The sequence below is a fragment of the Erinaceus europaeus genome, chromosome 11 (assembly GCF_950295315.1).
Source record: "Erinaceus europaeus chromosome 11, mEriEur2.1, whole genome shotgun sequence".
NCBI lineage: Eukaryota > Metazoa > Chordata > Mammalia > Eulipotyphla > Erinaceidae > Erinaceus > Erinaceus europaeus.
The window spans coordinates 52,588,034-52,598,767 of record NC_080172.1 but is presented as its reverse complement, the minus strand read 5'-3'; the positions used below and the strand labels follow the sequence as shown (position 1 = coordinate 52,598,767).

The 10,734-nt window shown below is 40.9% G+C and overlaps 1 long non-coding RNA gene across 1 annotated transcript; it reads right to left on the bottom strand.

Moving 5' to 3' along the window:
• Positions 1–1,162: 1,162 nt before the first annotated feature.
• On the bottom strand, positions 1,163–1,831 carry LOC132541224 (uncharacterized). Its single transcript, XR_009552393.1, has 2 exons — positions 1,678–1,831; positions 1,163–1,389 (listed from the first exon to the last, which is right to left on the bottom strand). It is a non-coding gene; the product is annotated as an uncharacterized LOC132541224 (long non-coding RNA).
• Between the last annotated feature and the right edge of the window lie 8,903 nt (positions 1,832–10,734).

Genomic DNA, 10,734 nt, shown 5'->3' with positions numbered 1-10,734 from the left:
TGCTGTTCTTGATGGAGGTAACCAGTGGTGGTGGAGAGAGTGATCTGTTAGAGGTCTAGGCCCATCATATCTGTGTGGGAATCCCAGGATCCCCTGACTAGGGTCCCAGTAAGTATCCTAATTTTAAAAAGGTTTACTTACTCAGCTGCTGTGGTTGAGGTGCTCAGGCTGTGGGTGGGACACTCTGGCTTCAAGGAGATTATACATAACTTATTCTAGTCTTTTTTTTTTTTTTTTTTTTTGCTTTCATGGTTATCACTGGGGCTCCATGCCTGCACTACAAATCCCCTGCTCTTGTTTTTATTTATTTATGTATTTATTTATGATAGGACAGAGGATGTGGGGGTGAGTGGTCTGCAGAATTGACTAGAGTGTTTAGGACTGGACTCAGCTGGAAGGCAGGGTTTGAACAAAGAGTGTGAAGGAATGAAGTCAGCCAGGCAGAAACCTCTGATTTTCAGATACTTTGTAAATTTGGAACAATTGCTTTTACCCTCCTATAGAGGAGGCACAAAGAAAGGAAATGATTTGTAATGCAGGCTGGCAAAGGCAGAGTGGTTTCAGCTCCACATTTCAAACCCTGTGTTCATTTACCAGATCACGTCAGCACTCTTGGCCAGGATGCTGGTGCTTTCTGCAAAGCTACTGGATGTACAGCTTGAGTAAATGATCACTCAGGTCAGCTGGCCAGAGTTCCTTGTTGAGTAATACCAAAACGCTGTCATCTCTATTTCGTTCTTTCTTTTTCTTTTTTAAATGTACTCAGTAAATATTTATTTTGCTAAGTGCTGTGTCAGAAATGAGGCATGGGGGGAGTCGAGCTGTAGCACAGTGGGTTAAGCGCAGGTGGCGCAAAGCACAAGGACCGGCATAAGGATCCCGGTTCGAGCCCCGGCTCCCCACCTGCAGGGGAGTCGCTTCACAGGCGGTGAAGCAGGTCTGCAGGTGTCTATCTTTCTCTCCTCCTCTCTGTCTTCCCCTCCTCTCTCCATTTCTCTCTGTCCTATCCAACAACGACAACAACAATAATAACTACAACAATAAAAAAAACAGCAAGGGCAACAAAAGGGAATAAATAAAATAAAAAAAAATATTAAAAAAAAAAAAAAAGAAATGAGGCATGGATCTTGTACTCAAATGTCAGCATTCATTTCCTCTAGTTATTTGTTTTATTTAATTTATTTATTTTTATTTAAGAAAGGATTAATTAACAAAACCATAGGGTAGGAGGGGTACAACTCCACACAATTCCCACCACCCAATCTCCATATCCCACCGCCTCCCCTGATAGCTTTCCCATTCTCCATCCCTCTGGGAGCATGGACCCAGGGTCATTGTGGGTTGCAGAAGGTAGAAGGTCTGGCTTCTGTAATTGCTTCCCCGCTTCTTCTTCTAGCGTTTGCCCTTCTTCCGTAGCCAGTCAACAGCGTCAGGTTGAGCCTGATGTAAAGTTTTGAGACCTCCTTTGAATCTGGAGAGGTGGCAGTCATTGACTATGTGGGTCATAGTCTGTCTGTAGCCGCAGGGGCAATTCGGGTCGTCTCTGGCTCCCCAGTGATGGAATATAGCGGCGCACTAGCCATGGCCTGTTCCATAGCGATTGAGGAGGGCCCAATCATAACGTGCTAGGTCAAAGCCGGGTTGACGCTTGCAGGGGTCTGTGATGCCCCGCTGAACATGGGCGTTGACTGGTCGGTCCATACTCCCAGTCTGCCTCTCTCTTTCCCTAGTAGGGTGTGTCTCTGGGGAAGCTGAGCTCCAGGACACATTGGTGGGGTCTTCAATCCAGGGAAGTCTGGCCAGCATCCTGATGGCATCTGGAACCTGGTGACTGAAAAGAGAGTTAAAAAACAAACAAATTGTTGAGCAATCATGGACCCAAAGCTTGGAATAGTGGAGAGGAAGTGTTAGGGAGGTACTCACTGCAAACTCTAGTGTACTTCTGCTTTCAGGTATATATTTTGCAGTAGTTTATAGATACGTGTGAACATGTGCTCTCTCTCACAGAAACTGGTGTATATCTAGGTTTTGGGACTTTGTTAGAAAGTGAACCACCTGAGATGGAATTAGAGTATACTATGAAAGGAAAGGTCTCACCAGAGTAATGAAGCTGAAGGGTTGTCATTCCACACGTGAAGTCTCTGGACACAGTCTGAAGTGAAGCATGTTGAGGTGGCAATCGTTGCGTTGATTAGGATGTGATCGGCAGATGCAATATTATTTGATATGGATTGGGAGAGGCATACGGGAAAGTGGGCTCTATCCAAGGGTTCCAGGACTGGGGGAAAGAGGGGCTCTATAGTGGAGATGTGAAGTTCCTGCTGTCTTAGGGTTCAAAAAGACAATCGATAGTTAATGTTATCATCACATTATTTGGTAATTGGGTTAACTCTGAAAAGTCCTTTTGTTATGGTTTGCTGTACAGTACCCAGTATCTTGTATATAGCTGTGCTATTGGATGCTTCTGATCTACTTGGTCTAGGCTTTTGAGAGAGTCCGCATATCAAATACACAGCCTATATATTAAAAAGATTCAGTTTGTGTTTTGAAAACTTTGAGACATACAATTGATTTTTCCCCTCTCAAATTAATTAACTAGTGATTTATATGTCTACATTTTGCTAGGAGTATACATAAACATCATTCCCACCACCAAAAGACTGTGACCCATCCCTCCCACCCACTCCCACCCCCCACTCGCCCAGGAAGCTGCATGTCTACCCCTCACCACAGGGTTTTTACTTTGGTGCCCTACTTACAATTTTATCAAGTCCTGCTTTTAGTTTCCCTTTCAGATCTTCTTAGTCAACTTCTGTTGATGAGTGGGATCATCCCATACTCATCTTTATCTTTCTGACTTAGCTCACTTAACAGAATTCCTTCTAGCTCTGTCCAAGATGGGTCAGAGAAGGTGGGTTCATTGTTCTAGATAGCTGTAGAGTATTCCATTGTGTATATATACCACAGCTTTCTCAGCCACTCATCTGTTGTTGGGCACCTGGGTTGCTTCCAGGTTTTAGCTATTATGAATTGTGCTGCTATGAACATAGGAATACACACCTCTTTTTGGTTGGGTGTTATGGAGTCCTTGGGGTATAACCCCAGGAGAGGAATTACTGGATCATATGGAAGGTCCATGTCTAGCCTTGTGAGAGTTTTCCAGACTGCTCTCCACAGAGGCTGTACCAATTTACATTCCCACCAGCAATGTAAAAGGGTTCCTCTGTCCCCACAACCTCTCCAGCATTTGTTGCTGCTGTCCTTTTGGATGTATGCCATTCTTACAGGAGTGAGGTGGTATCTTAGTGTTGTCTTAATTTGCATTTCTCTGACAATCAGTGACCTAGAGCAGTTTTTCATATGTTTGTTAGCCTTTTGGATCTCCTCTGTAGTGAATGTTTTGTTCATATCCTCTGCCCATTTTTGGATGGGGGGTAATTTGCTTTTTTGGTGCTAAGTTAGCTGAGCTCTTTATACATTTTGGTGATTAGTTTCTTGTCTGATGTATGGCATGTGAAGATCTTCTCCCATTCTGTGAGGGGTCTCTTTGTTTGTGTGATAGTTTCTTTGGATGTGCAGAAGCTTTTCAATTTGATGTAGTCCCATTGGTTTGTTTCTGCTTTAGTCTTCCTTGCAATTGGGTTTGATTCATCAAAGATGTCCTTGAGGTATAGGTGGGAAAGTGTTTTACCAATGTTTTCCTCTAAGTATTTGATTGTTTCTGGTCTGATATCTAGGTCTTTAATCCATTTGGAGTTGATTTTTGTTTCTGGTGAGATAAAGTGGTTCAATTTCATTCTTCTGCATGTTACAACCCAGTTTTCTCAGCACCATTTATTGAAGAGAGCCTCCTTTTTCCATTTAATCCTTTGGGCCCCCTTGTCAAAGATTAGAAGTCCATAGGTGTGGGGATTTATTTTATTTTTTGACTGCCAAAGTTATTATCAGGGCTTGCATGAAATCACTTGCATGGTTTCATCACTCCTGGTGGATTTTTCTTTTATTTATTTATTTTCAATTGAAAGGTAAAAATGCTCTTGCTGTTAATGGAAATAATAAAAAAAGGAATAAATGAAAATTAAATACCTTAAACCTCTTTTAAAATAATACTTCCAGAAATGAAAATATTTTTATATTTATTAGTGATTTAAAAATAGTTACCAAATTATAAGATAACAGAGATCTGTGTCTCCATCCCCTCTATTGGAAACTACAGTACTTCTCCCTAGGTCACAGATATGGACTGATTCTCTAACTATCTGTTTGTCTGTCTGTTTATACATCTATATGAATCTGTATCTATATCCATATCTATATCTATATTTTTTGCCCATTTTTTCTATAGTCCTACCTTCACTTCCTAAGTCACCCTATACCTATTACTACTTCCAAGTATCTTTCCTTTTTTCCTCCTCTTTCTCAGATAAGAGAAACAGTGCCTGACTTCCTCTGGTGTTTTACAGATTTGCTTGCCTTTCAGTGATGGTATAAAAACAAGATTCCTGAGAGTCGGGCGGTAGTGCAGTGGGTTAAGCGCACATGGTGCAAAGTGCAAGGACTGGCATAAGGATCCTGGCTCGAGCCCCTGGCTCCCCACATGCAGGGCTAAACCCCTCTCCTTTTGTGCCCATCCTTGCTGCCAGCTCGATGGCTGAGGAAGCTGGCAGAAAAGTGTATTTACAAGCCACTAGAAGGAGATTACGCCACAGGTCTGGGTTCTTGCTGGTGGTTGTGAAATAGCTACAAGTGACAGAAAGCTGTCATATTAGATGATGATTTGTGTGAGGACCAGCCCTTCAGAGGAAAGGGGAACCTGCCAGACTGCAGGGGGAGGAACAAGGAAGGGAGAATTCTATCCTTGTCTTGATGGATGGCTGGAATTAGTAGGTATCAAGAGAATGACGGGTAAAGCAAGCTTGTGTTGTAGGAGAGGGAGGCGGTTAACCTAAATGAACTTGAGATGTGATTGAGAGAGGTAGTGGGGACAGGAAAGATAGGTAGGGCAGGGCTGGAGGAAGTCAAGAAATCTGCCATTATGGCATCACAGATTATCCCTCAATACTGCAAGTTCTCGGGAAACTGGCACGAAGTCAAAGTAATAGCATGGATTAGGCTTCTCCTCCACCTGCCCATCTTTGAGCCTCTAACAGTCACAGATGCCCCATATGAAAGGGGCTCTCTCAGTTATTTTGTTCCAACAACTGCTTACACATCACCTGTGGGCTTACTCAGCATCACCTTCAGTGTGATATAGGATCAGACTAGAACTCAATCTTGTTCCTTGTATTTATAATTCCATAACTGAGCACTATATCAGATATTCCTTTTTTATTGGGGAAAAATGTATTACATTCCACAGTAAAGACAATAGTTTGTACATACATAACATTACCCAGTTTTCCATATAACAATACAACCCCAACTGGGTCCTATGTCATCCTTTTTGGACCTGTATTCCCCATCCCACCTCCACCACAGAGTCTTTTACTTTGGTGCAGTACAGCAATTCCAGTTCAGGTTCTACTTGTGTTTTCTCTTCTGATTTTGTTTTTCAACTTCTGCCTGAGAGTGAGACCATCTCATATTCACCCTTCTGTTTCTGACTTATTTCACTTACATGATTTTTTCAAGGTCCATCCATTATTGGCTGAAAAACGGTGGTAACCATTTTTAATAGCTGAGTAGTATTCCATAGTGTATATATACCACAACTTGCTCAACCACTCATCTGTTGTTGGACACCTGGGTTGCTTATGGGTTTTGGCTATTATAAATTGTGCTGCTAAGAACATATGTGTACACAGATCTTTTTGGATAGGTGTGTTAGGTTCCTTAGGATATATCTCCAGGAGAGGAATTGCAGGATCATAGGGTAGATCCATTTCTAGCCTTCTAAGAGTTCTCCAGACTGTTCTCCACAAAGGTTGGACCAATTTACATTCCCACAAGCAGTGCAGGAGGGTTCCTTTGACCCCACAGCCTCTCCACCTGTCTGCTTTTGATATCAAAGTGATGTGGAATTCATAGAAGCTGGAAGGGAGTATTCCAGTGTCTTCAATCTTCTGGAAGACTTTTAAAAGTAGAGGTATTAGTTCTACTTTGAAGGTTTTGTAGAATTCATTTGTAAAACCATCTGGGAAGGTTTTTGGTAACTCTTTCAATTTCATTAGCTGTGGTGGGCCTGTTCATATTATCTAGTTCCTCTTTATTTAATTTTGGAAGTTCGTGGGTATCTAGGAAATTGTCCATTTCTTCCAGGTTCTCTAGCTTGGTGGCATATATCTGTTCTTAGAAGCCTCGCATGATAGGTTGAATTTCTCGGTGACTGTTGTGATATCTCCTCTTTCATTTATGATCCGATTTATTTGGGGCTTCTCTCTTTTTTGTTTTGTAAGTCTGGCTAAAGGTTTGTCAACTTTATTCACTCTTTCAAAGAACTAGCATTTACTTTTGTTGAGCTTTTGTATGGTTTTCTTATTTTCAATGTTACTTATTTCTGCCCTAACTGTAGTGATTTCTGTCACTCTGGTTGCTTTAGGGTTCCTTTGTTGTTCTTCTTCTAGGTCTTTAATATGTACAATCAGGTTGTCTATTTGTGCTTTTTCTTGTTTCCTAATGTGTGCTTGTATGGCTATGAACTTCCCTCTCAGTACTACCTCAGCTGTGTCCCAAATATTTTGATAGCTTGTGTCTTCATTTTCATTGAACTCTTGAAACATTTTGATTTCTTCTTTTATTTCCTCTTTGACCCAGTACTTGTTAAGTAGTGTACTGTTGAGCTTCCACATTTTGGGACTATTACTAATCTTTTGTTGATTGCTAAGTGTTAGTTTAGTTCCACTGTGGTCTGAGAAGATTCTTGGGATGATTTCAATGCTCTTGAATTTGCTGATGCTGTCTTTGTGGCATAACATATGGTCTATCCTTGAGAATGACCCATGTAGACTTGAGTAGAATGTGTATTCCTGTTTCTTGGGGTGAATGACTCTGAAAATGTCCAATAATTCTAGTTTATCAATCTCCTCATTTAGCTCCCTCATGTCTTTATTGATTTTCTGCCTGTATGATCTGTCAAGTTGAGAGAGTGGGGTGTTGAAGTCCCCTACTATGACTGTGTTGCTGTTAATATATTGCTGTGGCTCTTTCAGTAGATGTCTGATGCATTTAGATGGCTTCTCATTAGGTGCATAGATGTTAATAATTGTTAAGTCGTCGTGATTGACAGATCTTCTGAGTATTAAGTAGTGTCCATCCCTATCTTTTTAAATTTTATTGATTTTAAAGTCTATCATGTCATATATGAGAATAGCTTTTCCTGCCCTTATTTTGTGGGCCATTGTCTTGTATGATATTTTTCCATCCTTTCACTTTGAGTCTGTGTTTGTCTTGTTGAGTTAGTTGGGTTTCCTGTAGACAGCATATTGTTGGGTTGTGTTTTCTGATCCATCTTCCTACTCTGTGTCTTTTAATAGGTGAATTCAGGCCATTGACAGTTATTGATATCAAAGTTTGAAGATATTTTAACACCATTATTGTAGATTTTTAGAGTGTTCTGATATATAGCATATTTATGTTGATTTGTCTGATTATTTATAGGAGACCTTTCAGAATTTCTTTCAGGTCAGGTTTGGTGATAGTTGATTCTTTCAGTTGTTGCTTGTCTGAGAAGATTTTTATGCCTCTATTTAGTCTGCATGACAGTCTAGCAGGATACAGTAGTCTTGGTTGAAAGCCTTTCTTATTAAGCACTTGATAGATATCATGCCATTATCTTCTGGCCTGTTGTGTTTGTGTGGAGAAATCTGCTGCTAACCTTAATGGGTTTTCCTCTGTAAGTGACTCTTTGTTTTTCTCTTGCAGACTTTAGGATCCCTTCTTTATCCTTATTCCTTCCCATTCTAAATAAAATGTGTCTTGGTGTCTTTAAGACTGGATTAATTCTGTTTGGGACTCTCTGGGATTCCTGGACCTTTATGTCTTTTATGTTGTCTAGATTAGAGAAGTTCTCAGCTAGTATGGCCTGAAGAATGCTTTCTTCCCCTCCCTCTCTTTCTTCCTCTGGTAAGACAATAATGTGTATATTATTTCTTTTGAAGTCATCCCATAGGTCTCTGTTGTTGTTTTCAGTGTCTCTTAATCTCTTTTTGAGATCTCTTATTTCTTTTTTATTTGTCTCTAATTCATCGTCGATCTTGCTAATTCTGCCTTCAGCCTCATTTATTCTATTCTCTCTCCCCCTAGTGTTTTCTGGAGTTCATCTATTTTGTTACTCTGTTCGGATACTGTTTTAGCTTGTTCATATAGTTGTGTTCTTAGCTCAGCTATTTCAGCTTTCAGCTCTCTAATGACCTTGAGATTATTAGTGTTTTCTTCCAGGGTCTCATTTGTTGTATCTGCATTTTCTAATGATAATTCTTTCAAACTCTTTGCTCACTCCTGTGATTATTTCCTAAACTAGTGTTTGGAAGTTGATCTCATTATTCAGTGCTTCAACCTTTGGGAGGCTTTTAGCTGGACTCTTGTCCTGGTTCATTTTACCAATATTTCTTCTTGTTGGTTTAACCATTCTATATAATATGTTATGAGGTCCCTCTCACAGTATATTTCAAATTACTGATCACTCTTTCCTGGATTGACTTGTGTCTAAGTATGATACTTAAAGGGTTCACAGTTGTGGAAATTGACATTTGTATCAGTATTATTTGAATCCCTGAGTTGGACCACAGTGGCTTAAAAGCCTCTTTTGTTCTTTTTCTTCCCTGCAGGCTATGGGAGTCTGAGTGCTTTTAAACTATAAGTAGGCTTCTTAGCTTAATCACTGACTCCTGACCAAGAGGTAAAGCAGGGTGGGGGAGAGATACAGTGGTTATGCAAAGAGACTCTTATACCCCATTGATCCAAAGCTTCAGGCTCAATTCAGCTTATTGCCAAGCTGGGTAGCACTGCTGGGCCCTGTGAGTTTCTAAACAAGTCCTGTTTATAATCTGTAGGTTCTGAGGCAACTATTCACTATGTTCTCATCAGGAGAACAACATGGAAAGACTCCCACCACACAGGTCCACCAATAGGCCACCAAGGTGTAGATATTCTCCTGAGTCTCTTGGTTTATTTTCTGTCCCCCAGTGTCAGCACAGGGCCTCCCTCCTGCTGCTTCAGCCTCTGAGGGCAGTAGCAATGGAGACTCACAGTTGCTTTCAGTGAGTCTTAGGGGAGTCCTTCCTCCCTTAAATCGTCTTTTCATTGGTAAAACAGACTGGAGGTGGTGCCTCAACTGGTAAACTGTCAGACTGTTATCAGCCACCTAATCTCTCCCTAGGCTCCTCTCTGTTCACAAGCCACACCTATTTGCACTCACAGATGATTTGTTGGGTTCCTGAAGTCATTCTAGTCCTACTTATTTCGGTTCCGGATGATCTCCTTTGGTATTTCTAGTTGATCCGGGAGAGGAGAAGAGAAAAACAGAGCTGCTGCTGCTACATAGCCCCACCTCCAGAAATCCCCCATATCAGATATTCTAAACATATTCTTTGATTGAGTAAAGGCACTCAATCTTAATATCTGTTCTTCAAATCTTCTCTGCCAGCCAAGTGTTAGAATTGGTAGTTTCCACGGTGATGTAGACTTGGAGTCAACTTTGAGGAAGACAGAAATGTAGGATGGGGCTGCTCTAGATGAGGGTGTGCACTTTCTGAATCATTGTTTTGTATCCTGTAGTGGCAGGACAGCATAACATACCCTGTATTCCTATTTACTTATTTATTTTCCAGAGCACTGCTCAGCTTGGCTTATGGTGATTCCAGGGGATGAAGCTGGGACCTCCAAGCCACATACATGAAGGTCTGTTGTGTAAATTGCTGTACTATTTCCCAGTCCCCCTATTTATTTTAAATGTGAAGGCTGAAAACAATAGAAATGAATAATGAGGGAAAAGCAGTGAGAATTCATTGAAAGTGTGATTGGCAAATCATAAATCACACATTTCTCTCTTTTATTTTAATTTTTGTTTGTTTATTTTACCACACACTTTTTTTATTACCTTTATTTTATTTACTGGATAGAGACAGCCAGGAATCAAGAGAGAAGGGGGAAATAAAGAGGTAGGGAGTCAGAGAGTCACCTGCAGCACTACTTTACCACTAGCAAAGCTTTCCACCTGTAGGTAGGGACTGTGTGCTTGAACCCTGGTCCTTGAGCACTGTAACATGTGTGCTTAACCAAGTGTGCCACCACCTGACCGTGGCCCACATACTTTTCTTGAGTTCAACCAAGTGTGCCACCACCTGACTCCGGCCCACACACTTTTCTGAGTATACTTCACCTATATCTATTGTGTGGCTGACATCTCATAAATCAGGGAAAAAAAGACATTAGGATCTATCTGTGGACTATTTGCTCAGTTATGTTTGATATGTTTCATTGTGATTTTATTATTTAAAATATTTTATGTTAATTTCTTTGTTGGGGTATTAATGGTTTCGAGTCAACAGTAAAATACAATAGTTTGTATATGTGTAACATTTCTCAGTTTTCCCCATTTCCATTCAACCCCACTAGGTCCTCCTCTGCCATCATGTTCCAGGACCTGAACCTTCCTCCCTCCCGCCCAGATCCCTTTACTTTGGTGCAATACACCAACTCCAGTCCAAGTTCTGATTTGTGTTTTCCCTTCTGTTCTTATTTTTCAACTTCTGTCTGTGAGTGAGATCATCCCATATTCCTCCTTCTTTTTCTGGC